The sequence below is a fragment of the Gadus morhua genome, chromosome 3 (assembly GCF_902167405.1).
Source record: "Gadus morhua chromosome 3, gadMor3.0, whole genome shotgun sequence".
NCBI lineage: Eukaryota > Metazoa > Chordata > Actinopteri > Gadiformes > Gadidae > Gadus > Gadus morhua.
Genome location: NC_044050.1, coordinates 2,009,350 through 2,036,849, shown reverse-complemented (window position 1 = coordinate 2,036,849; position 27,500 = coordinate 2,009,350). Strand labels below are relative to the sequence as shown.

The 27,500-nt window shown below is 43.7% G+C and overlaps 1 protein-coding gene across 1 annotated transcript in view; it reads left to right on the top strand.

Moving 5' to 3' along the window:
- sgcz (sarcoglycan zeta) overlaps positions 1–27,500 on the top strand; it is a 676,366-nt gene that overhangs the window by 83,183 nt on the left and 565,683 nt on the right. The window lies entirely within an intron of this gene.

The window sequence follows — 27,500 nt, the reverse complement described above, 5'->3', positions numbered from 1 at the left end:
AACAGAGAGAGAGAGAGAGTTGGTTGGATGCTGATGTTCTTGAAAGCAGACATGAGAGATGGAAGGAGGGTTTACTTGAAATTGTGGGAAAATTAGAGAAGCAAATGAGCAACGCTATTCTATTGTCACAGACTGCTGCAAAGCATCATGGGGATAGGTGCTCCAACCATTTAATGGTATGGGTGTGTGTGTGTTTGTGTGTGTGTGTGTGTGTGTGTGTATGTGTGTGTGTGTGTGTGTGTGTGTGTGTGTGTGTGTGTGTGTGTGTGTGTGTGTGTGTGTGTGTTTGTGTGTTTGTTTGTGTCTCTGTGTCTATGTGTTAAAGAATACGAAAATGAAGCGAGCCAGGGGGGACTATACAGTCCCTCCAGGATTTCGCATGCTTTTTTGAGATTGGCCTAAAATGCATGATCTTGCGTGAGCTTTTCCAAAAAGTTGCTATGAAAGTTGTGGTGTTTTTTAGGTTTTTGTTGTGGATACAGTGCGAGAGGAAATGAAAGTTGCGATAAAAATTGTGTTTTTCCTGATTTTAAATATTAAGTTATTACTGCAATTTTCCCTGAGAAATGTGTTAATTATTAAGTTATAACTGAAAAGAACTTTAATTAAAAGAACAAAAACACTGAGAAATGGTCCAATGAATAATTGATTCTTGATTCTTTCCGCGCTGGCAATTGACTTGGATGCAACAGCCTGTGTCATAGTGATCTGCCTCTTGGTCTGACGTCCTGCCTGCAGTTCTGCAGTTCTGTAGTTATGTTTTCGGTGGAAAAATGCCTATCAATGGAAGATTTATGCTTATGTTCCACCACAATGTTACATGTAGTGCAAAATAATTTCCCCCGGCTCTCACGGAGAATACCAGGATACTGCTTTTCGCGATCTTTCGCAGTTATTTTGGTTGGCAAGTGTGAAACGTTGCATGGACGCGCATGTGCTGCATGAATGCTTGACTTGCTTGAACGTAGTAAACACAGAAGTAAAGCGGAAGGTATTCTGTCGACGTCAGTTCAAGACGACCCCACTGATTGGTCAAATTTGCGGGAAAGTTGCGGTAGTTGGTTAAAATTGCGACACCGACTTGAATTCGCGGTGATTGGTTGATGTTGCGTCGAAGTTGCAAATCGCAACATCGCGAAATCCTGGAGGGTCTGACTATAGGCTATATTTGTGTTTTCCTTTTTTTTTTTCGTTTGGTGTAAACCTTGATCCAAACATTTTACACTACACACACACACACACACACACACACACACACACACACACACACCACACACACACACACACACACACACACACACACACACACACACACACACACACACACACACACACACACACACACACACACACACACACACACAGACAGAGAGACGGGTATTGCAGCAAGTGGCCCTGGAATCTCATTGTGTGATGCTGTCAGGGCTCTCAGACAGATTGGCTGTTGGTCTCTCAGACATCTGATAATAAATTTAGGGTGGACCAGAGAACACCTGTGGAGCACTGTGCCAGACAGCGGGTGGGGGCCAGACGCTGGCTGGCCTGGCACCGCCTCCTGAATGGAGATGAGAAGGTCCTCCGGGCCGACAGCGGGCCTAGCAGCCGCTCCTATTTATTCATTAATTTGGATAACAGCCTTTTTTGTTCTGCTGTTTTTCTTTTGGGTTTTGCTGCTCCGACAGATCCGACTAACCCTAACTCCACGTCCGTCTCTCTACGGGTCGCTGGAACCAAACAAACATGACCGATGCAAGGAGAACATAAGGGTGTGTGGCAGTGTGTGTGTGTGTGTGTGTGTGTGTGTGTGTGTGTGTGTTCATGTGTATGTGTTTGTGCGCGTGTGTGTTTTCCCTTAGCTCTAAAGATTTCCAGAGAATTTATCGTTTTTAAAACAAGCTTAAATTATCCTGCAAAGAGGCTCACTTTTTATCCTGAACAACACTTCTCATTTAGTTTTATCAAGATGAATACCAGCTGTCTTGGAGAGAGAGAGGTTACCAACCTGGCAACCTTCACTTGCGCGGGTCCAAGGGCAAGCGTTTTATTACGCATTTCACAGCTTCCTTCAGAGCCAATTAAAAAAAATAAACGTCAGCGCTCTCTGGTTAATCATTCACCTGGCGCTCCGCTCTCAGGTCCCCTCGCTTCTAAACGAGGGGTCTTGAAGAGGGCCGATTCTGGCCCTGTCAGTGCTTTAATCAGGACTCAGTCCTCAGGGGTTCTGAAGGACACAGTGTGATTGGTGGCCGTGCCGTGGGGGGGCAGACCGTGATTGGCTGTGGTGCTCCTCCTGGCTCTCTCTCCACCACTCCTGCTTGTGTTTCAAGCTTAATTTTTGGCATCTTTGTTGGTTTTAAGGAGAAGGTCGAGCGTGTGAAGACACACGATGAATGTTTTTGAGGAAACAAATGCATGATATTTTCTTACTTTTAAACGATAGCAGGCCTGTCGCACAAGTTACTCAAGTTAATCAGTGCGCATCTGCCAAGTAGCCTGCAGCTCACACACACACACAGCATGCGCGAACGCACACGTACACTGCGTGCACGCACATACACACCGCACACACGCACACAAACACTCACACGTGCTGACGCTGACGTTTCAAGACAAAGTCAGCACTGGACACCGCATACACACACACCCCACACACGCACGCGTACACATGCACGCCATGCGGCCTGCAACTCACACACACACACAGCACGCGCAAAGGCACACATACACAGCACGCACGCACATACACTCCGCATACACCCACACACACACAAACACACGCATGAACACACACACGCCCGCTTACGCAGACGTTTCAAGACAAAAGCAGCGCAGGACATTGTAAACACACACACCACACACACATTCACACACGCATGCAAACAACGCATGCGTGTGTATCAAAGATATTGATATCCCCCCCTCCCTCCTTCCATCTGTTTTAATGGCGTCGCCGTCAACAAACTCTCCCTGGTAAGACGTTCTGTCTGTAGACTAGAAATTGCGATAAAAGAAGTGAAGAGACAATTTCTCACCTCGACAAGCAACGGCAGGTCGATCATTTGTCAGATAAAAATTATATTAAATTCAAACATCGAACCAACCAGCATATCAACACACAAGTCACGTGATCTTAAAGAGGCAGTGTCCCTATAACACAGAACAAAAACATGTCAATAACACAGTATGGTGAATTATGTCTATAGAGTCCACCAAGACTACATTTGGTTCATTCTCAAATGTAATATTACTCTTCCTCCTTGAGCCTCCCGAAATAACTTGTGTGACAACTACGTTTATCTTAATGTGCTGATTTCTGAAACATACTTTGCGCAGCAAAGAGAGCCGACTTTATCTGATTCCGCATAAGGTTTCATTGATTGGCTCTCTAGTCTAGAATATTTGTAGACATGAAAAATGCAACATTCCATTCATTCATTATCATTCAAACGCAGAGGCTAGGCATTGACGCACGGCTATTGCTGACCCGATTAGAAGAGCTTGGTCTAGATCCTGCCCATATTGTTGGGCAGGTTGAAGTAGGCTATAGGTCTTTTTACACTGCCGAGCTGGTTCGGTCGCAGCTTGGGACGCCCGGCGATTTCACCTCCTTATCTCAAGTTTCCTGCAACCACAGCCTCACCGAAACGCCTACAGTGCTTAATGCAAACAATCGCAACAAAAAACGCCTTCAGAAATTCTCTGACACCCACTGGTCTCAGCATGATGCATGTCTAGTAGGGCTGTCAAAATTGCTCAAAAATGACATTCGAATGTTCGTTTGGAAAAAAATCACGAATTCGAACTATTCGAATATCTGGTTGCCTATTTTACGCAGTTGCCGTCAATATGTCAATAATGCGACAAAACCATGGTTCAAATTAGTGGGATATATATATATCCTATAAACAGCCCAGTAACGTGGAGGCCTAATCATGAAAAGCCACATCTTTGTATCGCTTGCATTTCACCACCACACCTGCAAGCGCGCAAACTATAGTAATCTGAAGAAGACGCCCGCTTCTGAATGTTACAAAGTATGCTAGTGGTAACGTTCCTTGCTTTGCTTACCATTTATCGCAACCCGGTCTCACGAAAAGTCGTGACACTGTCACGTTATTTAATCTATTGAAACGTGATCAGGATCACGTATTTTCAAAATGTTCGTGTTTTACAGCACAAATTTCAAACCCATGTATTTCAAGTCAATGATAACTAACAATATGACAGCTTTTGGCCACCCATTTCTACTTAAACTTGTCTGTGAACAATATGACAGCTTTAGGCCACCCGTTTCTACTGTCACCTTTGATTCTGAGAAATTGTGACAATTCACGGATATATTAAATGCAGGTGCGCTGTATGTCTTGATGTTTATTTTATCTAGCCATCTACTGTCTTGTTTTTGGTTATGTGAATGAAAGTCCGCGTTGACGCCTCGCAAGTCCAGTGTCGCTAGCGGACGTTGCCATGACATCTAGAAATCATATCGTATTTAATGGGTTGTCACTAATATTGATGTGTTGGGCTTGATTATAACTCTTGAATAATATTGTTTGCACCACGGCCGCCTTCCACCATGCCAGCGAAAGGGCCAGCACTACGCACCGTTCGGATTCATGAAAAAAAAGCTGTCTCGGACTTTGCCGAGAACATTGCGTTATAGCAGCTTTCACCAGCCAGACTACTAGCTCCCTGAGCTCTACTTCGGATGCTTATTGAATGGCATAGCCGAGCTGGAATACCTATATCCAAGTACGGAAACCCCGAGAGGATAAAATACATTCGCTCTTCACTAGTCTGTTACACTTGTACCGCGGGAGTGTTTTTTCACATTCGAATATTATGAGGGACATCGCAAACAGACAGAGGCTCATTCACAAAGCAGATAGAGGCGCTTGTACCGCGGAAGTGTTTTTTCACATTCGAATATTAATTTTCACGTTCGAATTCGCGTTTTTGGATACATTTCGAACGAATATTCGAACTTCGAATATTCGTTGACAGCCCTAATGTCTAGTAGCCTATGTCTTCTGTCATTGATCAATATGAGGACATTTTAACCACGATGGTTGAATTAAAATCAGAGATAGCAAGTGCTGCTCGAAAGCGACCTCCCACACAAGAGCAATGGAATCATTCGATCTTATTGTAGACGTGACCTAGAGGTGACCTTGGGTGTCTTGAAAGGCGCCTCTAAATTAAATGTATTATTATTATTATTATTATTATATGCCTTGTGACGTGGCGTTGATTGGTGCATTTCTGCTGCACATGTATTTTTGGAATTTGCTGCAATAAATGACGTTGTTGTTGACTTCTAACGTGTCTCTATCTTTGCGGTTTAAATCTAACAGTAGTCTATGAGTAATATATCGGCGGTAACCACAGCTTATGGTTGCGAAATTGCTCAAGCTGGGCCTTTCGTGTTATTGGATGTGTTTTAATAAATCGCATCTAATACACAGAATGTCCGATGGTGATGCCACTGAGGCACCCCTGGAGTCCTCCTTATCCACGAGCGTTTTCACGACGTTCGTTACCAACGATGCTTTCGGGAAACGGTGTGAAAGCTGTACGATGCTCGTACGACACACTTCACGATCCACTTTGGCTAACGATGCTTTCGGGAAACTGGGCCGAGGACACTTGAAGAGATGTTTAATCTCAATGATGATTGTTATTTTCAACTAACCAATAGTAGTTGACATGGATTTTAAAATGTCAATGCACTTTTCAGCTCTGAATAACAGTAAAAGCTATTTAATAATTGATTTGCATGCATAGTATACTACACTTTCCATTTAACAATTACCCGTTACCCATAAATGTACTCATTTTATAATCTAATCAAATGTTCACACAATAACTAGCTCAGACTCACGTGTAAGTCCTGATATTCTCCTCATGTATGTTTGAACATCATATCCTGACATATGTACCCTGAATATCTCCTGAATAATACTAACCTTGAGGTAGTATTTTCTCCGTAGGAAATGTAAATGACCTTATATGTGAATGAAGAGTAGAACGTCGGTATTTCTCACACCACTTCAGTGGGCGTGTTGATGACGCATGTCATTGAGTGGTGACGCATGCCCCCTTAATGATAATCAGCCTGTTGCCTTTTGTTCGCTGAATTGTTAAAAAATATTTAAACGTTGGCACTGCTTTAAGAGTAATTTGTGGTGAACGCTTAATATGTCTTGTCATAAACCTAAAAGTACACAATACAATAAATTACAATAAATTATCACATAGCTGCACATGTCTAGAAAATGATTTTATTACTATTAATACTGAGAAAAGTCAGATGACCAATATGGGGTCCCGTCCACTCCCTGTTTTCTCAGTTAAACACAGAAAATTAAGTACATTTGTCCAAGTGTTAGTTATCTGTCAACTGAAGCAAAATATTACGCTCTCTTTCTCCGGTAACGCAGTCGTTCGCGACACCTTTCTTCTTTGTTGTTTCTTCTATTTGTCTCTTACTCATGCTCAAATCTTTGATCGATCGATGCTTCGGATTTTGTGGATGCAACAGAATATATGATGCATCATTTTAGCAACATTTTAGCCTCCAATTTGGCTACGGTCAAACAAATTAAATTGACAACGGCCACACTTATCCCGGCTCTTGCGAACTTAGACCCTACGTCATATCCCGCCCCTTGCAAGGCCAACCCCCTAAACCCCCCATCGCTTGCTTCATTACGTAATAGGTGAACTAAAATATTATATGTTCTAACATTATAGGCAAATTGTTATTATATTATGCGCTCAGATATTTGTAGCGTGTGTGTGTGTGTGTGTGTGTGTGTATGTGTTTGTTTGTGTGCGTGCATGCATGCAAGGGCGCATGTGTGTGAGGGTGTTAATGTAGGCAACCTCTCCATATCCGTGTGTGTTAGCGTGTGTGTGTGTTTGTGTGACTGTATGTATAAACATATGTGTTTACTGTAACCAAACTGTGTATGTGTATGGACGTGTATGTGTGTGTGTGTGTGTGTGTGTGTGTGTGTGTGTGTGTGTGTGTGTGTGTGTGTGTGTGTGTGTGTGTGTGTGTGTGTGTGTGTGTGAGTGTGTTTGTGTGTGTGTGTGTTTGACTGTGTCTATATGTGTGCGAGAGTGTGTGTCGTGTGTGGTGTGCACACACAGAGCTCAGTAGCTTCCATCTGACTGTGCTTTTGCCCTGCAAGTTTGTGTGTGCATGTGTTTCCCTGAGGGCCTTTCCGTGTCTGTTGGGACAGTCTACCACCTCCACCCAGCTTTCATCTGTGCCCAGTAAAAGCACTCTTTCCTGAGGGAGGCTGGCAGCCTGCAATCCCTGCTCCCCCCACCTCAAGTGGAGGCCCATGTGGAACATTTGAGCAGCCCACTTCTGTGTGAATCACCGTGCCGCAGTGCAACACGATGCAGCCTCAGCAGCAGCAGTAGCAGCAACCTCTGTCTGCTGCTGTGAGCCACTGATGGAGCCACGCTGGGAGGCCTGCAGTGACTCACTGTCAGCAAAGGGCTCATGCCCTCCCAGCTCACCTCCATCAGCAGTCTGAGTAATATTAAGAGTGCTGTTGATGCTGTTACTATTAGTTACTTCAGGCTGATGTTGTTAGTTGAAGAACTGTGTCTATGCCACTCCTACAAAGATATGTTTTTTAGAGCTCATTCCAATAGACTTTTCACAAAGGCGTTTGTCGGACCAACACAGGTGTCTCTCACCACCCTAAGTAAGGGTCTGCCTGTTATGTAGACATTAATCCATCCACTGCTCACTGGCCTTGGGCTCACACACAACCGCTATGTTCGACAGGCCCAGGGGGGATAAGTCGTGTATTCTCTTCACTAGTTGAGTCTACTCCCCGCACCCGGCTCACATAGGAGAAGGCCATGAGCAGAGTCAGGGGAATACCTGTTGTCTGTTTAGACTCATACCCCAGTACTGCATCCACCACAGACACAGCTGCTCCTGCAGTCAATAAAGCTGCTTCTCTTTTGGAGGGGCCGTGTTTGTTTAGGTTTTAAAACAGCCTTATTGTACGAGGGCAAATTGTTTTTGTTCAGGTTGAAAAACACTTTGCCAAGAAACGATTGCAGGAAGTAACGTGTCTTTAATAAGGTGTAATTTTAATTGACAAAAGGAAGTCCATGGACTCCACCCCGCGTCCCCCCCGGCACTCGCCAGAATGCAAGACTGCCCAGTCCACCACGTATCAATCGGCATTCAGCAAGTAGTCCGGTGAACCATCAACCCCAGCGTATTTGATTGCTAAGTGAGGTCAACGTCATTGGCAAACTATTTCTCCTCTGATCAAGTCTACTAATGGTAACCAAATAAATTGTAAAAAGACACACCTTGTGAAGTTATTTTTTCGTTCCTGCCAAATAATGACCGGCATTCTATGCATAGAAAATACCAATAAAGTTTAGACATTCGACAAGCAATGCAGAATACCACTCACTTTTACTCTGTATAAGAAAGGGAAAATAGCTTTTTTTGTAATTAAAATATTATGCGGCTGTATTTTCAGAGACCCCACAGATATTTGAGTTTGCTGCTTTCATGGGAGCCAGACCTCTCTCTATGGGAGCTTAGCTCCCACTGGCTCCCACCTAACTCGAACCCTGGTCCGTTGTGTTAAACCTCAGAGTCTCACCCGCAGAGCCACCTCCAGAGACTCTTAACTCAGAGTCCAACTTCCTGAGCCTCAGCTGTTGCAATTTACTGCGTAATTTACTGAGTATCTCAACACGGCCCCCTCTGTGTGACGTCAGTATTGACCTGAACCATAGGAACACTAAGCTCAATACCTCATCATAATTGCATTTCTACGTAAAGCGGGATTGTAGGACACTGGTGGGAGAGAGAGGGTTCTAATGATCCAGTTACCTGTCAGCATTCTGAGCAGATCACTGCTGCTGATCCAACTAAACACCAGGCTGACCACCTCTGTCTGCTCCATGGCTCGTCACAATGGGAGCCAAGACTGTGCGTGTCTGGCCACAGCTGGCCATTAGGGCTGCAACTAACAATTATTTTAATAATCGACTAATCTGTCTATTATTTTTTCGATTAATCGATGAATTGGATAAAAAAAGAAACATTTGTAACTTCCGCATCTTCATTCAAAAACTGAACATTACTTCAAATTCACAGTGCAGACTGAAGTGTAAAAGCACCAGGGTATTGCTCCAATGTCCCGGAACTATTAAACGTAATATTAAATGATGAAAAATAAATAAAAAATAACTGGGATAACAGAACAAAAGCATGCAATGGTTGATATACATTTATATATACAGTATAAATGGTAAATACTAACGGTTAAAAATAAATTAAATCATCTTAATTTCTCTCAGTTGACACAGGAAATCGTTCATTTTTATTGCTATTGATACCATTTTCGAGACTCAGATCCAAGGATTTATTGACCACTATTGATACTTTTCTTTTCTATTATTTTGTTGAAATATAACTTATATTATTGCTTTGTTTGCTCATAAGATGATCATAGCTCAAGATAGGATGTTAAACCGGTCATAATTCCATCTTTACTATCTATTTTTTATATTGCTGGGAAACAAGTTTTCGCCAAAATCTCATATTTTATTATTTTTACATTTGAACACATCCATCATATTACTGAGCCAATCTGAACACATCACATTTGACACTGTTTGCTACTTTTTTTAAGCTAACTAGCTCTATATCCTGCCGATTTTAACATGGATTCAAAAACTCGATTACTATTTTTAACTGACGGGACTTTCTACACCGTCTGGTTGTGTGATAACTACCGCTGCTTTGAATGACTTGTTGATTCAACGACTCCGAGCCCGTCTGCATACCGTCTGCAGCAGTAGCAACTTACAGAGTTTTTGGTTGGTCTAGACGGATACTGAGTTGAAGGAGTTTTTTTACCCCAAAGACAGTGAAGGTACAACACTTGTATAGGCCTACAGTCCAGTGTTAAGATATGACCAAAATACAATGTGTGGTCGCTCACACTAAAGCTCGCTGTGGGCATGCATGAACCATGAACCAACTTGTTGGCGGCTGGCTGTAAACAGTGCCGCGCCTACGAGTGACGTATTAATCGCGCGACTCAACAAATCGATGACCAAATTCGTTGTCAACGCTTTTAGTAATCGATTTTTATCGATTTTATCAGTTCTTTGTTGCAGTCCTACTGGCCATACGCCATACATATACATATATATGTAAATATACATATATATATATATATATATATATATATATATATATATAGAGATATAAATTTCGAGATGGCTAGGTATATATATTTATTAATAAGCAAGTGCGAAGCCAGAGCATTTCCTACAGGAAGGTGGGGTCCTCTGCCACCTCGTAAAAAGGAAGGTATCGATAATGCACATACGGTTTGGTTTGTACATTGCAGTCTTCAGAGGCTTTGGAACTGGCAGGAAGAAGTCTCCCCAAACGAGGACGAGGAAGACATGAGGAGGGAGTAAGAAAAGAAAGTTTGAGAGAGAGAGAGAGAGAGAGAGAGAGAGAGAGAGAGAGAGAGAGAGAGAGAGAGAGAGAGAGAGAGAGAGAGAGAGAGAGAGAGAGAGAGAGAGAGAGAGAGAGAGATAGAAGGTGATGGTTTTTGGCCAAACGTGACCAACAACTTTTTCCTCACTACGAGGAGAGGAGAAATGGAAAGGGCCCAGAGAGGAAGTGAGGGAGGTGATGGAAAAATGACAGGCTACTGCTAACGCCAACACCACCATTAGCCCCACCCCCACCACCACCACCCAACCCACCAGCAGCTCCATACCCACCAGCAGCCCCTCCCCAGTCTCCCGCAGAGATGAAAGTAGGACTTTGAAGAAGGACTGATCTCCCCTAACTCCCTGGGAGGAGGAGGAGGAGGAGGAGGAGGAGGAGGAGGTGGAGGAAGAGGAGAAGGAGGAGGAGGGGGGAGGAGGAGAAGGAGGAGGGGGAGGAGGAGTATGGGATCAGAGCAGGAAGCCCATCACACAGCAAGGAGATTTCAAGATATTAAACACACGCATACCAACAAACACAGAAATATACACACACACGCAAACAAACGCCCACACACACACACACACACAGACACATACACGCAAAAAGCACACACCCATACACACTCACCAACAGACACACACACACACGGAGACACACACAATCACACACACATACACACACACAGACACACACAAATAGACACACACATGCACGCAAACACACACATACAGACTTATGTACGCATGCTCATACAAACGCACACACTCTCTTAAGCCTCTCACTCCTCTCTCCTGGTCTCTCTCTATCTCGCTTTGCGCAAGCGCATTGTACTATAAAGGGTTTTTTGAAGGTGACATTTGATTACACTCTGTCTCATGTTGTGCTAAGTTTTATCAAAGTGACTCCGGGCTCTGTGTCCTTGTAATTTAGTTTACCGGCTAGGCTAACCGTTAGGCTAACGGCGAGGTGGCTCGGAGAGAGGTGGTAAATCCTTTTATCTACTCCAACGTCTTTACCGGCTCTGAGCACTTACATGGAGACGAAGATATTTATAGAGGCTGATTGGCGCCGGGGAGACTAGCGTTACTCTGCATCTCTGCAGGTCGCTGGCGGAGGGGCACGTCTCTACACGTGAAAGATCAAAGCCCATGGGAATGGTAATTAAAGTCACTGTGAAGTTTATTGTAGTCAATGAGTGTTACTACCGCTAAACATGTTTTCACTCCACTCTCTCCAGGATCGGGTAGGTAGGCCAGGAATGTGTGTGTGTGTGTGAGTGTGGGGGGGGGGGGGGAGGAAACAACGGGGGGAACAAGGAAGGATGGATGGAAGGAAGCTCATAGGAAGAAGAATTCAATATTTATTCTGCAAGCACCGCGTAGCTACGTGCAGCCATCCCGTATGTAGCTATGAGCAGCTATCCCTAGCAACGTGTAGTTAGTGCAGCTAACTCGAATGTAGCTATGTGTAGCTATCTGCAGCTAACCAGAATGTGGCTACATGCAGCTAACCCCTGCAACGTGTAACCACATGCAGCTAACCCCAGCAATTTGTATCTACGTGCAGCTAACCCCTGCAGTGTGTGGCTACATGCAGCTAACCCCAGCAACATGTAGCTACATGCAGCTAACCCTAGCAACGTGTAGCTACATGCAGCTAACCCCAGCAACGTGTAGCTACGTGCAGCTAACCCCTGCAACGTGTAACTACGTGAAGCTAACACCAGCAACATGTAGCTATGTGCAGCTAACCCCTGCATCGTGTAGCTTGATGCAGCTAAGATCAGTGGCATATAAAACTTCATGAAATAAGAGGTTTCAATCCCTGGGGGAGATACACTCTTACATGCACATGACACACACAAACACACACACATATTGCTCATCTAAATTCAAAGGTGTGTGCTGTTTATGGAGGGTTTCATACAGATAGGTGAACCCGACTTTGTAGTTGCTGCACCTACGTAATGATTGATCATATATTCAGAGAGAGAGAGAGAGAGAGAGAGAGAGAGAGAGAGAGAGAGAGAGAGAGAGAGAGAGAGAGAGATCATTTACTGGGATATAAAACATATGGTTAGACCGGTGATTAGGCACGCAGGGCTGTGATTGGTGTGAGGGGCCTTGAGTTCCTCCGTGGTCGAAGCGAAGGGTGTATCAGTGAGTTTGACAATGGGAGGGAACACACATTAAGCAGGGGTCTGCGGTCGTCCCCTTTGAAATTCTGAGCATCGAACACTACATTACACACACACATTATCCTGCATAGTGTTCAATCTGTATGCATCATGTGTGTCTTTTCTGCATCCATTTATTGTGGAAATGTCTTTATTTATGTCAAGGAAATTATCTTGTTCAATTTGATGTTCCTGAGTGACATTGATGTGTTTACAACACGCTTTCTTCTCCGAGAACACCATAAACAGTTACTCAATGAACAGTATCAGTACTGGACTCAACCATTACAAAGGCTGCATATCATATGTTTAGGCACAGACCTTTCATTTTGAAGATCTCAAACCCATGGTTTGCAGATACACAAATGCTCATCGCTCTGTTTAGAGCAGAAGAAAACATGCACTCAATCAGCCATTTAAAGACCTGCCCTAGGGCCCTGTATCCTCTTCTCCTCGTCCTTCCATCCTGCTTCTTCCCGCCTAAGCATCTAACATGGTGATGCAGGTCTAAGGTGAAGCTCCTGAACATCAAGGTAGCACAATTAGACATTTATGACAAAGGCGTAAACATCCCCTTGTTGATCACTGTTGGTAAAAAACATCCAGCCTGTTTTGAGCAGGATGTGGTGGGGGTCCTGGTGGTGCTGATGAGGGCAGTGGGTACCAGGGGTCCTGGTGGTGCTGATGAGGGCAGTGGGCACCTGGGGTCCTGGTGGTGCTGATGAGGGCTGGTGGTACCAGGGAGTCCATCAGCATTAATAGATTTTCACATTGAGTTGCCTGGAAGTCAGACAATGGGTCCCTGCCCCTGAAGGCAGCTGAATAGCTGCTGGAGAACCATTGTGAAGGGACTCAGGAGGCTTAAGAGACACTTAACATATTGCATTATGGTTCCTTATCGATCTGAGAAGGTGCCATTGAACAGGCAGCAACTCAACCTCCATCCTGTTCTGCTTCCCTCAATGGTTTAGTCCATAACATCGTGAATCATCTTAGACCCTCAGCTGAACCCCTGCATCTTCTCCTGCTCTCCTCCCGTCTCCTCCATGGCTCAGTCCATTACATCATCTGTAAACCCTCACACCCTGCCCCTCCCCCCGTCTCCTCCATTGTTTAGTCCATTACATCATCTGTAAACCCTCACACCCTGCCTCTTCTCCTGCCTCTCCCACCATCTCCTCCATGGTTGCATCAGGGTCTCCTAATACATGAAACATTTTAACAAGGTAAGACTTGGTGGGACATCAGGTTCGTCAATTTTGAGCTCTTCTGGATAAACATTCCCATATTCATCATTACAAATCCATTTAAGACCTCACCTCACTCCAGTTAAATGACTGATCATGTACTGAACAGGAACTGTGGTGGGAATTTCCGGACGAAGTCAATCATACCCTGACCAAACTAGAGAATGGATGGAATAAAGAGTCATCCGAACTTAACAATAACAATTATGGTCATATATTCTGGTAATAACGTACAGTGACATACAACGATCATACAACAAACTAACAATAATCCATAAAACAAACAAACAATAATCCTAGGCCTATCATACAATCATCCGAGGCCTAGATGGGAGTCCTCGCTGCGTCTCTCCAGAGAGCCGCAAGGAGAAGTCCCCAGCATGGGAAATCAACCTTTGTCTCTCAAAGAGAGCTCCACGAGCCGAAGTCCACTGGATGGGAAATCCCTCTGTGCCCCTCCAAGAGGTGCACAAGCTAAAGACCGACGCATTGACAAATGCGACGACTACTTTACACTTCTGTCGGGACCCTGAGAGCAGCGGTGCCCGCCAATAAACTATAGTATGGGTTCACCAGATGGTAAACTATCGATGAACCTCCTCAGGATGTCATAAAGGGGGTCGACGCCGTGCCTGATCAGATGGAACCCTTCGCTTCTCGACGCTCCCAAGGGGGTCAAGAAAACAGGCCCAAACCAACAAAAGGCAGCTAGAGAAACGGAATGTGAAAATATAATTTTCCCACTACAGAACATCCACTTGTGATTGTTTGACAGAATGATGGAGAACTACAGATCGCTTGGCACATTCAGTATCACCTCTTGGTCCCGCGAGACGCTGCCACACGTCTGCTGGCCGTTACCATACGTCTTTATGACGACATGGGCATGGTTATTTTGAGCGTTAGTGTTAGCGTATATGTTTGTGAGTATGTGTGTCTATGTGTGTTTATGTTTGTGTGTGTGTGTGTGTGTGTGTGTGTGTTGGTTTATGTGTTGAGACTTGATTTCCAGAGTGATTTCCTCCATTAAACATGGGGGGCTGGATGCCTGCAGACCTACAGGACACTTGGGTGTAAGACAGATAGAAGAACACAACGAGAGAGAGAGCAGCTGAGGGCCCGAAGGAGCAGATGAATGCAGACATCTAGATAACCCTTCCTTTTACAGTCCCCTAATTACTAAGTATTTACCTGGTAAAAATATGGTAAATTTAGTATATTATTGGGTAATTACCACTGGTAATAATAAGGTAAGTACAGAGGAACTACATCTGAAGTACTCAGGAAAACCTCAACCTTTACCCCATCAACTCAACTAAGTACCAGGTAGTTGTAACTGTTTTAGGTTGGTAATAACTCAGATATAATTGTGTACTTCCAAGGAAAGTAGGCAATCAATTCTTAGAAACAACTCTTCTATTAACCATCAATTCAAGTTACAATTCTAGTTATCCAAGTTTTTTGTTGTTAACAGCCAAGGCTTAATTATGTACTATCTAGGAATTAACATAGTACTTTCCAATAAATTACAATTTCTTATTTAGTTATTGTTCATAGCTACACCCATTTATAAAAGGTTTTTTCGATTTACCTCAGCAACTACTGAATTGTTTTTAATTAAGTTGAAAAATTACAGCAATACTAACCTGGTAACAACCACTGCAGGAATAGATTCAGATTCAGATTTTATTCGTCACATACACAATACATTGCAGTGAAATGCAATGTATTGAAATGCAATGTTCACTGTTCATTGCAGTGAACAGTTTTCCTCTAGTGTCATGGTTCATCTTTATAAATACTAGCCTTGTTTGTTTCCATGGTATTACCATGTTCTTACCATATCCTTTGTCTTAGATTATTTCATTGTCCATGTAGTCAACTGGAACTTGTAACATATATGTTCTGCAACGTAACTAAGTAAAACATGACAATTTCACCCCATAAGTAAGCTGAAACTGTACTGTAAAAGGAAGCCTTGTTTGTTTCCATGGTATTAACAGGCTCTTACCATATAATTTGTAATATATTAATCCCTTTTCCATGCAATCAACCCAAACTTGTACCATATATGTTCTTCAACGTCGTTCACCAGCACTTTAATTTTAAAGTGCTGGTGAAACCCCAAACCACTGTTGATGAAAGGCATATTCAAATTAAACAAAAACAAAGGTTATCTTTCAAACAATGCATTTCTCAAAAACAGGCACTGAACACTGAAAAAATCTGACAAAAAAGAAAGAGCTGTCCACATCAACTCAATTTAAATGTTACTGATGGTGTTTTGATAAAAAACATGACAGAGTTATGGCCAGTGACCAAAATGCAGACTGCTTCAACCTCTACAATTTGAACAAGTGGCGAATGCCATGAAGCAATCTGCCTAGGGGATCATCTTTGTGGTCGGCTTAGCTCAGGAAGTAGAGCAGTTGTCTTGACTTGTAACCGTTGCTAGTTCGATCCTGATCAAGACACTTAACCCTAACTGCTCCTGACAAGCTGGCTGTCGCCTTGCATGGTTGACTCTGTCATCGCTGTGTCAATGTGTGTTTTAACCGATGTAAGTCGCTTTGGATAAAAGCGTCTGCTAAATCCCATAATTGTAATTGTCATTCGCAAACCAATGAGTCCACTCGATGAATGAGAGATGGCTCTTTAGTGTCCTCTCTGTGCGGTTTCCCCGCACTCTCCACACCTGGGCTTTGTAGGCTGACCAAGCCCTGACTAGGAACCTCCAAATCTCCCCTTCTATACTTTAATAAAGTATCAGAAGATAAGAAAATAAACATTAGGACTGTCAATTAGTGAATGTTTCCAGAACATGTAAAACTCAAAGATTATTTTGTTTGCCAGTTAAGAAATTAGGCTGGTCCTCTGGCCATTGTCTTTGGTCATATTAAAAAGAAAAAAAGGCATAGCCATAAATACAGTTAATAGGACGGGCGGGGACAGGCTGTTAACTCCGGTTAGCGCTTTAGCATCGAGCTAGCGGAGCTTCTGTCATTCAAACAACTCAGACATGTTGTTTAAAACCTATAACACCCAACTTATTAAATATCCGGATTTAATTGGGCTCTGGCCCATAAATACAGTTATTAGGATGGGAGGGGACAGGCTCTGTAAGCGCGATGCTAAAGAGCAGCTCTACCGGAGCACCCTGCCTCAGCAGGTAGCCTGCAAGTTAGCAGCCGATTTGATATTCGCCGGATATTAGGTTTTGATTTTCCACGCAATCAGATTCATCAACCCAATTGCACTACATTATCGGTGTAGTATGTTGAGGACAGTTTAGGACACCGTATCGAGAAAAAATACAAAGACATGTTTTTGCTATCGATGTCTGTGCAAGAACATCTACGTTCTGGCTTCTACCTGTTTTAAGGGCTACAAATTACACCCACAGACTGGTGGCAGAGACGTTACCATGGAATTGTTTCAGGAAATAACATGACTCTATAGGAAAACTGTTCCTGCAGAGATTGTTATCAGGTAAGTATTGCTGTAAATGTTCAACTTAAATAAAAACAATTCAGTAGTTTCTGAGGTAAATCGAATAAACCTTTTATAAATGGGTGTGGCTATGAACAATAACTAAAAAGGAAATAGTCATTTGTTGGAAAGTGAAATTGTAACTTGAATTGATGGGTAATAGAAGAGTTTTTTCGAAGAATTGGTTGCCTACTTTCCTAGGAAGTACACAATTATATCTGAGTTATTACCATCCTAAAACAATTACAGCTACACGGTACTTAATTGTGTTGATGGGTAATAGTGGAGGTTTTTCTTAGTACTTCAGCTGTAGTTCCTCTGTATTTACCTTCTTATTACCAGTGGTGATTACCAAATATTATACAACGGGGGGCCTAAATCCAGCGATCTGATTGGTTCCTAACTGTTGTATAATGAGCGTATACATAACTGCTATGACGCCCGATCATTTTGTGAAAGTTTGCATATCACTCCGCGCCTGGAAGTAGAAACGGTTACAATACAAAGTATAAAAGTAGTTGTATAAAAGCAATAGCACAGTTCACTGAAGCCTAAAAATATGTTGAATGATGGAGAGGGTGTAAATGTTGTTACTCCGGGAGTGAGCAAGGCGATGGAGAAATTAACGAAAGCTCGAGCCTTCTCTCGGAGGGACGCTAAAGTGTGTTGCATAGCGACCGTCGTGCATTTTGAAGGCAGCCAGGAGGGACTACTTTTTTGTATTCTTTAATAAAACGGCTACTTTGACTTTCTTGGTTTCTTTTTAAATGTAGTGTGTCTATCACTTTCGTTTTGCCATAATAGTAACCGTTGTATAAAAGCAATAGATCACTTCAGTCAGTGGTATGTGCTCATTATACCACTGTGAAGGGGGTCGCCGGCCCTCCGCTGCGCGTCGGGGCCGGACAACGCCCCTTAACAGTGGTATAATGAGCACATACCACTGACTGAAGTGATCTATTGCTTAAATATACTATATTTATCATATATTTACCAGGTAAATACCTAGTAATTAGGGGACTGTAAAAGGAAGGGTTACCGACTTCTGAAGGTGAAAGGGAGGAGAGAGGTAGGCTGGTGATTTAGGAAGGAAGGAGTCTGAGCGAACAAGTGAGAAAGAGTGAGATAGAGAGGGAAGGGAGATGCGGGCCTGAGATTAACCTGTGATTCATGCCAGCTTTCTCACTCTGCATCATCTTGTATCCACTACCTGATGATCTACTGCACGCTGCCTCTGCTGTGCGTGTGTGTGTGTGTGTATCCCTGTGTGTGTGTTTGTGTGTGTGTGTGTGTGTGTGTGTGTGTGTGTGTGTGTGTGTGTGTGTGTGTGTGTGTGTGTGTGTGTGTGTGTGTGAGTGTGTGTGTGTGTGTGTGTGTGTGTGTGTGTGTGTGTGTGTGTGTGTGTGTGATCAGTTTACATTGTGCAGACCCCTGAGGAAAGCTGTGCCAAGGTTTGGATAAAGACTGAGATAAGGGTGAAGTGATGGAATGGTAAATCACATGCACGCTCACACACACACACACACACACTCACACTCACACTCTCTCACACTCTCAAGCACACACACACACACACACACACACACCCACTCTGACTCAGAGTGCGGTCGACCTTGGCTTGCTGCTACCACTACTCTTGGACATTCTTCGCGTTACTCTTGCAGCCAACTCTCCGTCCACCATTCCCCTGCCCCGCTGTGTCTCCCGCTATCTCCACACCTGCTAATTGATGCTTATCTATCTCACAGTAGATGCAGATAAAGCCTTTGTGTGTGGCTTTGTGTGTTTGCTTGTGTTTTTGTGTTTGTGAGGGGTGTTTTCACTTAAGGGGGTCATTTTATGTAACCACACAATATGTGGCTGCCAATAAAAAAGAGAAAGTGAAAAGGAAGGAGGAACTGAAGGAACTGGTGGTGGAAGATCAAGCTGCCATTTTTATATTTATGTGAATCCGGAAAAAAAAGGATAGCAACTATTGTGTTTCTGAGCTGAAAGTCATTCTTCAGTTCAGTCGCTGGTATGAATTCTGTGCCATTGAAAATCAAATTGTGTGCAGCCGTTCTAGCATGCAAGTGTAGGTGTGCCTGTGTGGGATTGTATGCTCATGTCTGCGTATGTGTACTAGCCGTCATGTTATTACCTTGCCTTCCTCCCACACCCGGTCTATTCATATAATCCTCTTCTCTCTGAATCATACGCCAATTCTACTGTTAGTAGCACACAGAGCTTTAATAACTTCCATGCTATCATGTTAGTAACATGTAGCGTTTCAAAACCAAACATTGAATCATGTTAGTAACATAGAGCTTTAAAACCATACACTGCCCATGTTAGTAACATAGAGCTTTAAAACCATACATTATATCATGTAAGTAACAAACACATAGAGCTCTAAAACCATACACTGTATCATGTTAGTAACATAGAGCTTTAAAACCATACACTGTATCACCTTATTAACTGATACAGCTTTAAAACCATATATTGTAGGGTAAGCAAATGCTGTCCAAAGTCAATATACATTCAAATTAACAATGGCCGATGCAATGGCCAGTGCATCAGCTGCTCTCTAGCACACACACAAACACACACACACACACACACACACACACACACACACACACACACACACACACACACACACACACACACACACACACACACACACATACTCTGACACACACACACACACACACACACACACACACACACACACACACACACACACACACACACACACACACACACACACACACACACACACACACACACACACACACACACACAAACAAACACGTTATCGCACACATACCCAGCATGTTGCTGACTCGTGGAGACGAGGTGAATTATTATGTGTGTGTGAGAGTATGTATGTGAGTGCAGATGCCAATGCTTTCCACTACAGAAGTCCCTTTGTCTGCCCCTGTATCTGTGGATTGGATTTGTACCCACACGCACACTTGAACCACTAGCGTTGGGAGCAGCAGCTGAAGGTTGAGCATGCACTACGGTATGTTCAGCGTTGATTTAATAATGACTATTAGAGTCAATGGGAAATCAATATCTGTCAAACTAGCTCTCCATTAGGAGTGGGCTCTGATATATGTTTCTCTCTCCATCTCTCCTTTTCAATGTTAACCACTCTCGCCCCACCCTTTCCACCGATTAAACAGTCGGACTCTCTTTCTTTGTGCGTGTTTGAACCTGTGTATCATGTTTGTGTGTGTGTGTGTCTGTGTGTGTGTGTGTGTGTGTGTGTGTGTGTGTGTGTGTGTTTGAATGTGTTTATGTGTGTGTTGTGTGTGTGTTTTGTCGACCAGATAGGTGTTTTCAACAGCCTTTCCAAATGCCTGGTAGGCAAGAAAAAGCAGCTAAATGGGCTCCTTTAAAGTGCCTTTCACACACACACACACACACACACACACACACACACACACACACACACACACACACACACACACACACACACACACACACACACACACACACACACACACACAGAGTCAGAGAATAGAGAGAGAGGGAGAGAGTAATTATCGAGGAATGTATGATGGCTGACGCTTGACACTAAAGGCTGAAGTTTAACCTGTGACCTCAGGCAGCATGGATCAGCTGCTTTTTAACAACCTAATAACTTTGCAACCTCCATGCACGCATGCAAGCACGCACGCACGCACACATGCACGCCTACATGGATGCAGTTAACACATAATGCTGTGTATTTGTTTCTTTACCTCCAGGGGAATGTCTCTATCTCTGGCGCTGCCCTTAATTGGTTCAGATGTACATAGATGATCGTGTGTGTGTGTGAGATTGTGGTTGTGTCTGTGTGAGTGTGTTTCTGTGAATGCATGCATGCGTGTGTGAGTGTGTGAGGCTAAGCCTCAAATGCTTCCCTCCCACATGATTATCTATCATGACACAAAGAATACCAAGACACTGAATCAAACATCTATTAAAACAAAAATAAAATACAATTACCATCTCTTCGAAGTTCATTGAACGGTTCTATTTTCCTTGGGTTCTGTTCTGATCATCTCTCTTTTCTGATCAGAGAGAGAGAGAGAGAGAGAGAGAGAGAGAGAGAGAGAGAGAGAGAGAGAGAGAGAGAGAGAGAGAGAGGGAGAGAGAGAGAGAGAGAGAGAGAGAGACAGAGAGAGACAGAGAGATTGTTTTACATGGAATATCTGATGGAGGACAGAAAGACAGGCAGACAAAGAGGGCCATCATTCTGGAGACAAGCACAGGTCGAGTTAGGTGGGAACCAGTGGGAGCTAATGCTCCCATAGAGAAAGGTCTGGTTCCCATGAAAGCAGCAAACTCAAATATATGTGGGGGTCTCTGAAAATACTGCAGCATAATATTGTAATTACAAATAAAGCTATTTTCCCTTCCACATACAGAGTAATATGGACGTTAAGTAAGGGATAATAGAACGCCGGTCATTATCGGGAAAATAAGCCCAGAGAGGGTGAACCGGACAATGACGTGAAACGGAGGTGTCTTGCTTCAAACTGAAGGGCCTTATTTTCGATAATGAGCGGTTACTTGCCAAATGAAAAAATAACTTCACAAGGTGCCTTTTTACAATTTATTTGTTACAATTCATGGTGTTGATCAGCAGAGAAATAGTTAGCCAAAGACGTTGACGTCGCTTAGCTGCCAAAGACGCTGGCGTTTTTGTGAAGGGCCCATGCAAGTGAACGGAGCGTTCCACGGCATTGAGAAGAGCTGTGTCATAATAGCCCCATAACCCCCACCCCCCGGGACCCTGGACAAGCTACAGACAAGTTACAGACAGACAGGTAGGCCCATCTAAAAGATATACTGACAGGTAGGTTAACAAGGCTCCTGTGTGTGTGAATTATGAAGGAGGCTTCCTCATCCTACCCTAAATACACATGCAGATGATATCGATCATATTGGGAAGTTAACACACTTTTGTATGGAGAATCGATGTGGCAACTGAGTAAGCTGCTTTGCTTCCCTCACTCCCTCCACCCTACTTTACCTCACTCCTCACACTAGAGCTACACTCCTCTCTAGTGACACTCCCTGATCTCACTCCCTCCACCCTACCTCATCTCACTCCTCACACTAAAGCTACACTCCTCTCTCATTACACTCCCTGCTCTCACTCCCTCCACCCTACTTCACCCCACTTCTCCTGACACTGAAGCTACACTCCTCTCTCAGGACACTCCCTGCTTCACTTGCAAGACTTCATTATCAACTCACTTCTTGTCTTGTCCTTCTCTCCTCTCTCTTACTTTCTCCCGTCGTCTCATTCATAGGCCCTCGCCCATTACGACCCAAAACTCACACTGAAAGGTTCACACCAGAAAGATATACATATAAAGAGAGAGAGAGAGAGAGAGAGAGAGAGAGCTGACAGTAGGACGGGTGAATGCATGAGAGAGAGAGCATCAGAATGAGGATTGAGGAAATGTGTGAGATGAAGGAGACAATAAGAGAGAGAGGTGGAGCAAAACCACAGTGGGATGGTCGAGGAAACCAATTATCTGCTAGCCCTTGTCGTTGAAGTCCAGGTCTGTGTGTTTGTCCGCATGTGTGTGTCCGCGTGTGTGCATGTGATTGCATGTATCTGTAAATGCCAGCCGAGCATAATAAAACCCTGTTCCAACAGGATGAAAATGGCATCAAGAAAGCTTCACAGTGGAACCTTTTAAGTAGTTTAATCATTTTTAAGTTTTATCATAAAGCGCTTTGCTGTTATTTTGCTTGCAAAAGCGTGTGTTACAAAGGTGTTCAAAGTGCTTTCCAAATGAGGCGCATGATTTATTGGGTAAATTAGGCGATTCATTCATTTCTTTGTGTGGTCTGCATTGGTCAGAAACCCTCACTGGGCCTGGGCCGTGTGGTGGAGGTGATGGGTGCCAGGGGGGGGCAGTGTCGGGGGAGAGAGCAGTATTCAGCCTGCTGGCTAGCTCCACAGTTATCAGCTTAATGGTATTCTGCACATGGAACGTATACGCTTGAATGTTAAGTTAATGTGTGAACATTTTCTTAAAATGTGTTTTATCCTTGGTTAATTCTCGTTGAGACAAAACTATTGTATATTTAAATGTGTATTGCAATCATAATCAAAGCCAAATTACGTTGAGCTTGTTATTGGTAGCAACACCACTTCAGAATGCATGATTCTGTGTTATACTCAAACACATTTGTGTTGGTTTGTATGTGCGCCTGTGCCTTGTATTTTGTTTGTAACTCAAAGATACCAATGTGTCTATGAGATTCTGCTACTGTGTTTGTTTTCAACGTATCCACACAGGGCTGTGTATTTATCTGAAGCAGACAATATCATTGGTTGCATGAATCTCAGTGAACACAACACAACATTTTACAGAGGCATTGCAAGTCTCTGCGGAGGATGGATATCATTAAAAAAGCTATGATACAAAATGTGTGCACATCTCCATGAATTTAATGAACCTGTGTTTGTGTTTGTGTGTGTATGTGCGTGTGTGTGTGTGTGTGTGTGTGTGTGTGTGTGTGTGTGGGTGTGTGTGTGTGCGTGTATGTGTTTTGTGGTGTGTGTGTGTGTGTGTGTGTGTGTGTGTGTGTGTGTGTGTGTGTGTGTGTGTGTGTGTGTGTGTGTGTGTGTGTGTGTGTGTGTTTTGTGGTGTGTGTGTGTGTGTGTGTGTGTGTGTGTGTGTGTGTGTGTGTGTGTGTGTGTGTGTGTGTGTGTGTGTGTGTGTGTCCATGCACGTTGGGAGGCATATCAGAGCCTGTTTAGCATAGCATAAAGTTGATAATAGCTTATTTCATATTTCCTTGCCCTATAAAGGCCTCTCTCGCTTCAGGCATCTTCGCTTGGATATAAGTAATAACTATAAATAAAACAACGACTCACAACTCACACATGCACACACAAATACACACAGTTACTGTCAGGATTCAATATGGCAAAGGCATTTTCTTTACCTCCTAATGCATTCTCCCTTTTGCTCTTTCTACTTTTTCGCATCCCTCCCCTTTCCCTCCTCTTTCATCCCTTTCTCATCCCTTCTTCCAAGCTCTTTCTTCTGATCCTTTGCTGACTCACAGCTTGAATGCTTCACCTCCGCTGCTCACTCACATCTACCATTCCCTGGGAATTATTACTTCCTACTTCCTGGGAGAGAAAAGTAGTTCCTGCCAAACTAAAGAGTCAACCTTTGTGTTGGATCTGCAGCTCCTAAGCTCTGCATCCCAGGGAATGGGTTTCCGTTGTCTTCTCTAGTCTGTCTTCCAGCCACCCTCTTTTCCTTTCTGTGATGTCAAATGCTATTTTGGTCTCTTCCAATCCTGTCTTTGCGACCCCTTTCTACTCATACTCTCCCCTTCTCTCATCTCACCTTCCTCTGTCGCCTGGTCTCTCTTCTGCTGTCCTCTCCCCTCCGTACCGGTACTGACTAACACCTAGCGCCGCGTTCACACTGCACACGTCCGTCGACGGATGACGGAGGTATGGGGGCCTTTTTGACATATCCATGGGTTTTCCCGCGTTGTAATACAAAGGCAATTACATTCAACAGTATATTTGCGTATATTTGCATAATGTGATCTGATTGGCCGACGGATCTGTCGCTGCCTAAAACTGAGATCCAAACGGATAGACCAACAATGCATTTTGAGGCACCCCATGCAAAGTCATGCAAAGTCAAGATCCGTCAACGGACGGATGCAGTGTGAATGCGGCGTAAATCCTCTCCTCTCTTTACCGGTACTGACTAACAGCTAGGTCCTCTTCTCTCTGTAATGGTAGTGACTAACAGCTAGGTCCTCTCTTCTATGTACCGGTACTGAATACAGGTCAAGCCTTCTCTGAGCTCACTACTTCTGCCTGCAGTGAAAACGATTCAAGCAGCAGAAATTATTTAAATGTTATCCGAAATCGTGCAATCCTGGTGGAAAGTTGTCTATGTATTTCTTTGTATGATGTTTTGCCTCAGTTGACAATACTGACTGCACATGGTTTTTCTGTTGCTGACTCTCTCTTAACATAAATAGATTATTAGAAATACCATGACATCTATTTGGACATTGTAAGCTTTTTTTTCTTCTGCTACTGACTGTTAGGTAAAGAAGTAGGAGCATATATATATATTCAAACCTCATCTCTTCTTTATACCACCGCAAAGGTTTTGAAGTCATGGTCCAAAGAATGGATCTGTTTATCCATCCATGCATGGCTCCATTAACAATTGAATCACTCTCCAATCAATTCGCTTTGTGGTCTGCAGTTAAAAAGTTACTTGGAGCAGCATTCATTTATGGATGATGGATATATGTGTGTGTGTGTGTGTGTGTGTGTGTGTGTGTGTGTGTGTGTGTGTGTGTGTGTGTGTGTGTGTGTGTGTGTGTGTGTGTGTGTGTGTGTGTGTGTGTGTGTGTGTGTCTGTGTGTGTGTGTGTGTTAAAATAATATAAAATAAGTATATTAAAGATTGTGTGTGTACTGCTCTTTTATCCCTTGTAAACATTTTCTTACGACTCTGAGCCCTCTGATTTATTTGTTCCAAACAGAGGCAGAAGAGCAGCTTGTTCCTCATCTATTCTGGTGTTCTGCAGTTGCAGTCATTAAAAACATGAAGTAATTCCAGGTCATGGAGTTCTGCAGAGCTGTCAATTGTGGACAGCTGCTGCGTGAATGACTCAACAATCTGCTTGTGTTCATCAGTCGACTTTCACTAGTCATTTCTGCATCTAAATGCCAAGCAAAAACCACCTGACAGATATTAGTCATGTGTGATTTGATTCATGCTCATGCATCGTAAGTGATTTCATTACTATTGTCATCAAGTGACATCCAATCAGAATACATGTGTGGCAGCTGTTGTGGACGGCCTGTAGAATAGACATGGTTGATGCCCTGTCTCTTCTATCCTTTCTGTCCTTTCCCCTGGTCCCTGAAGGGGTCTCTGTTCCTGCTGTGGGCCTGCAGTGACATGTATTGAACGTGTCCTTTCAGACAGAAGCAGTGACAGCCGTATTGTTTGGTGTCATCTTTATTTCGTGCAGTAATTGACAACTTTGGCTGAGCGTTGATGAGGGCTTCTGGGTTCTGTTGGGGTTAGGCTGGCCGGGAACGCTGGGGAAACACGCCCATGTAGGGCAGATGCTATTGTTTGTTGTGACCATAGTTACAGGGAGATGGAAACCCAGAGCGCTCATATCCCCACGTCAATAATAACCAGAACAAATTATATACAAGGAAGTTTGAACAGCACTAATGAAGCACCTTGTTTTTAGCGTGTATTCATTAAGCACAAATAGCTACAGAAATGGATTTAAAGAGACATTTGTTGCAAGGCTCTCTTCCAGTTGTTTGTGGAGGGAACACAGCGGCAGCGTTTAACTGCCGTGTGTCTTATTTGTGTGCTATAGTCAATATTGACGCCCCCCTCTGGGAGCGGCTCCCTGGGGGCAGTCCACACATAAACCACTGTTTCTCCATCACCAGCCCCAGGGCGCTGGGGGGGAGGGATCAATAGCCAATAAGGAGGGATCGATGGAGCTCACAGAGCAATCTAGGACTATTAAAGCAACTGCAGCACCAATCAAATGAAAGGTATTCATCAGCGACTGCAGTATGACGTCTGCGTGGCTCGCCTTACCTAATCCTACCATCACTGAGCACCAGTTAACATTGGCAATACAAGGGCCATAATTGGTTGTTACGGAGTACCACTTAGCATTTGTTTCAGATTCCAATTGGGCCATTATTCCAGGCCTCTTTCCCATAATCCCCCTCCTTCTGGTTTCTTTTGCGCCTGTTGACCATTGAGTAAGGGAGTGTAGGCCAGTGTGTTGCAGTATTTGTGGGGTCAGGAAATGAGGCTGGTGGACAGGTTTATCGAGCTGCTCGCAACTCCCCAAGGCCCTCTGTCTAGCTGAGGCCCCCTGAGCGAGGGAACATATCAATTACAACGTCTTTAGCCGGACACTGATGACTCTGTCTGATTGCACTCTATTGATCAGCGGGGGGTGTTTTCTGGGAAGAGGTCTATATATACACTGGTTTCGAGATGGGTTCATGAAGGAACCCTGTGTTTCTGGGTGAGCAGGGTTAT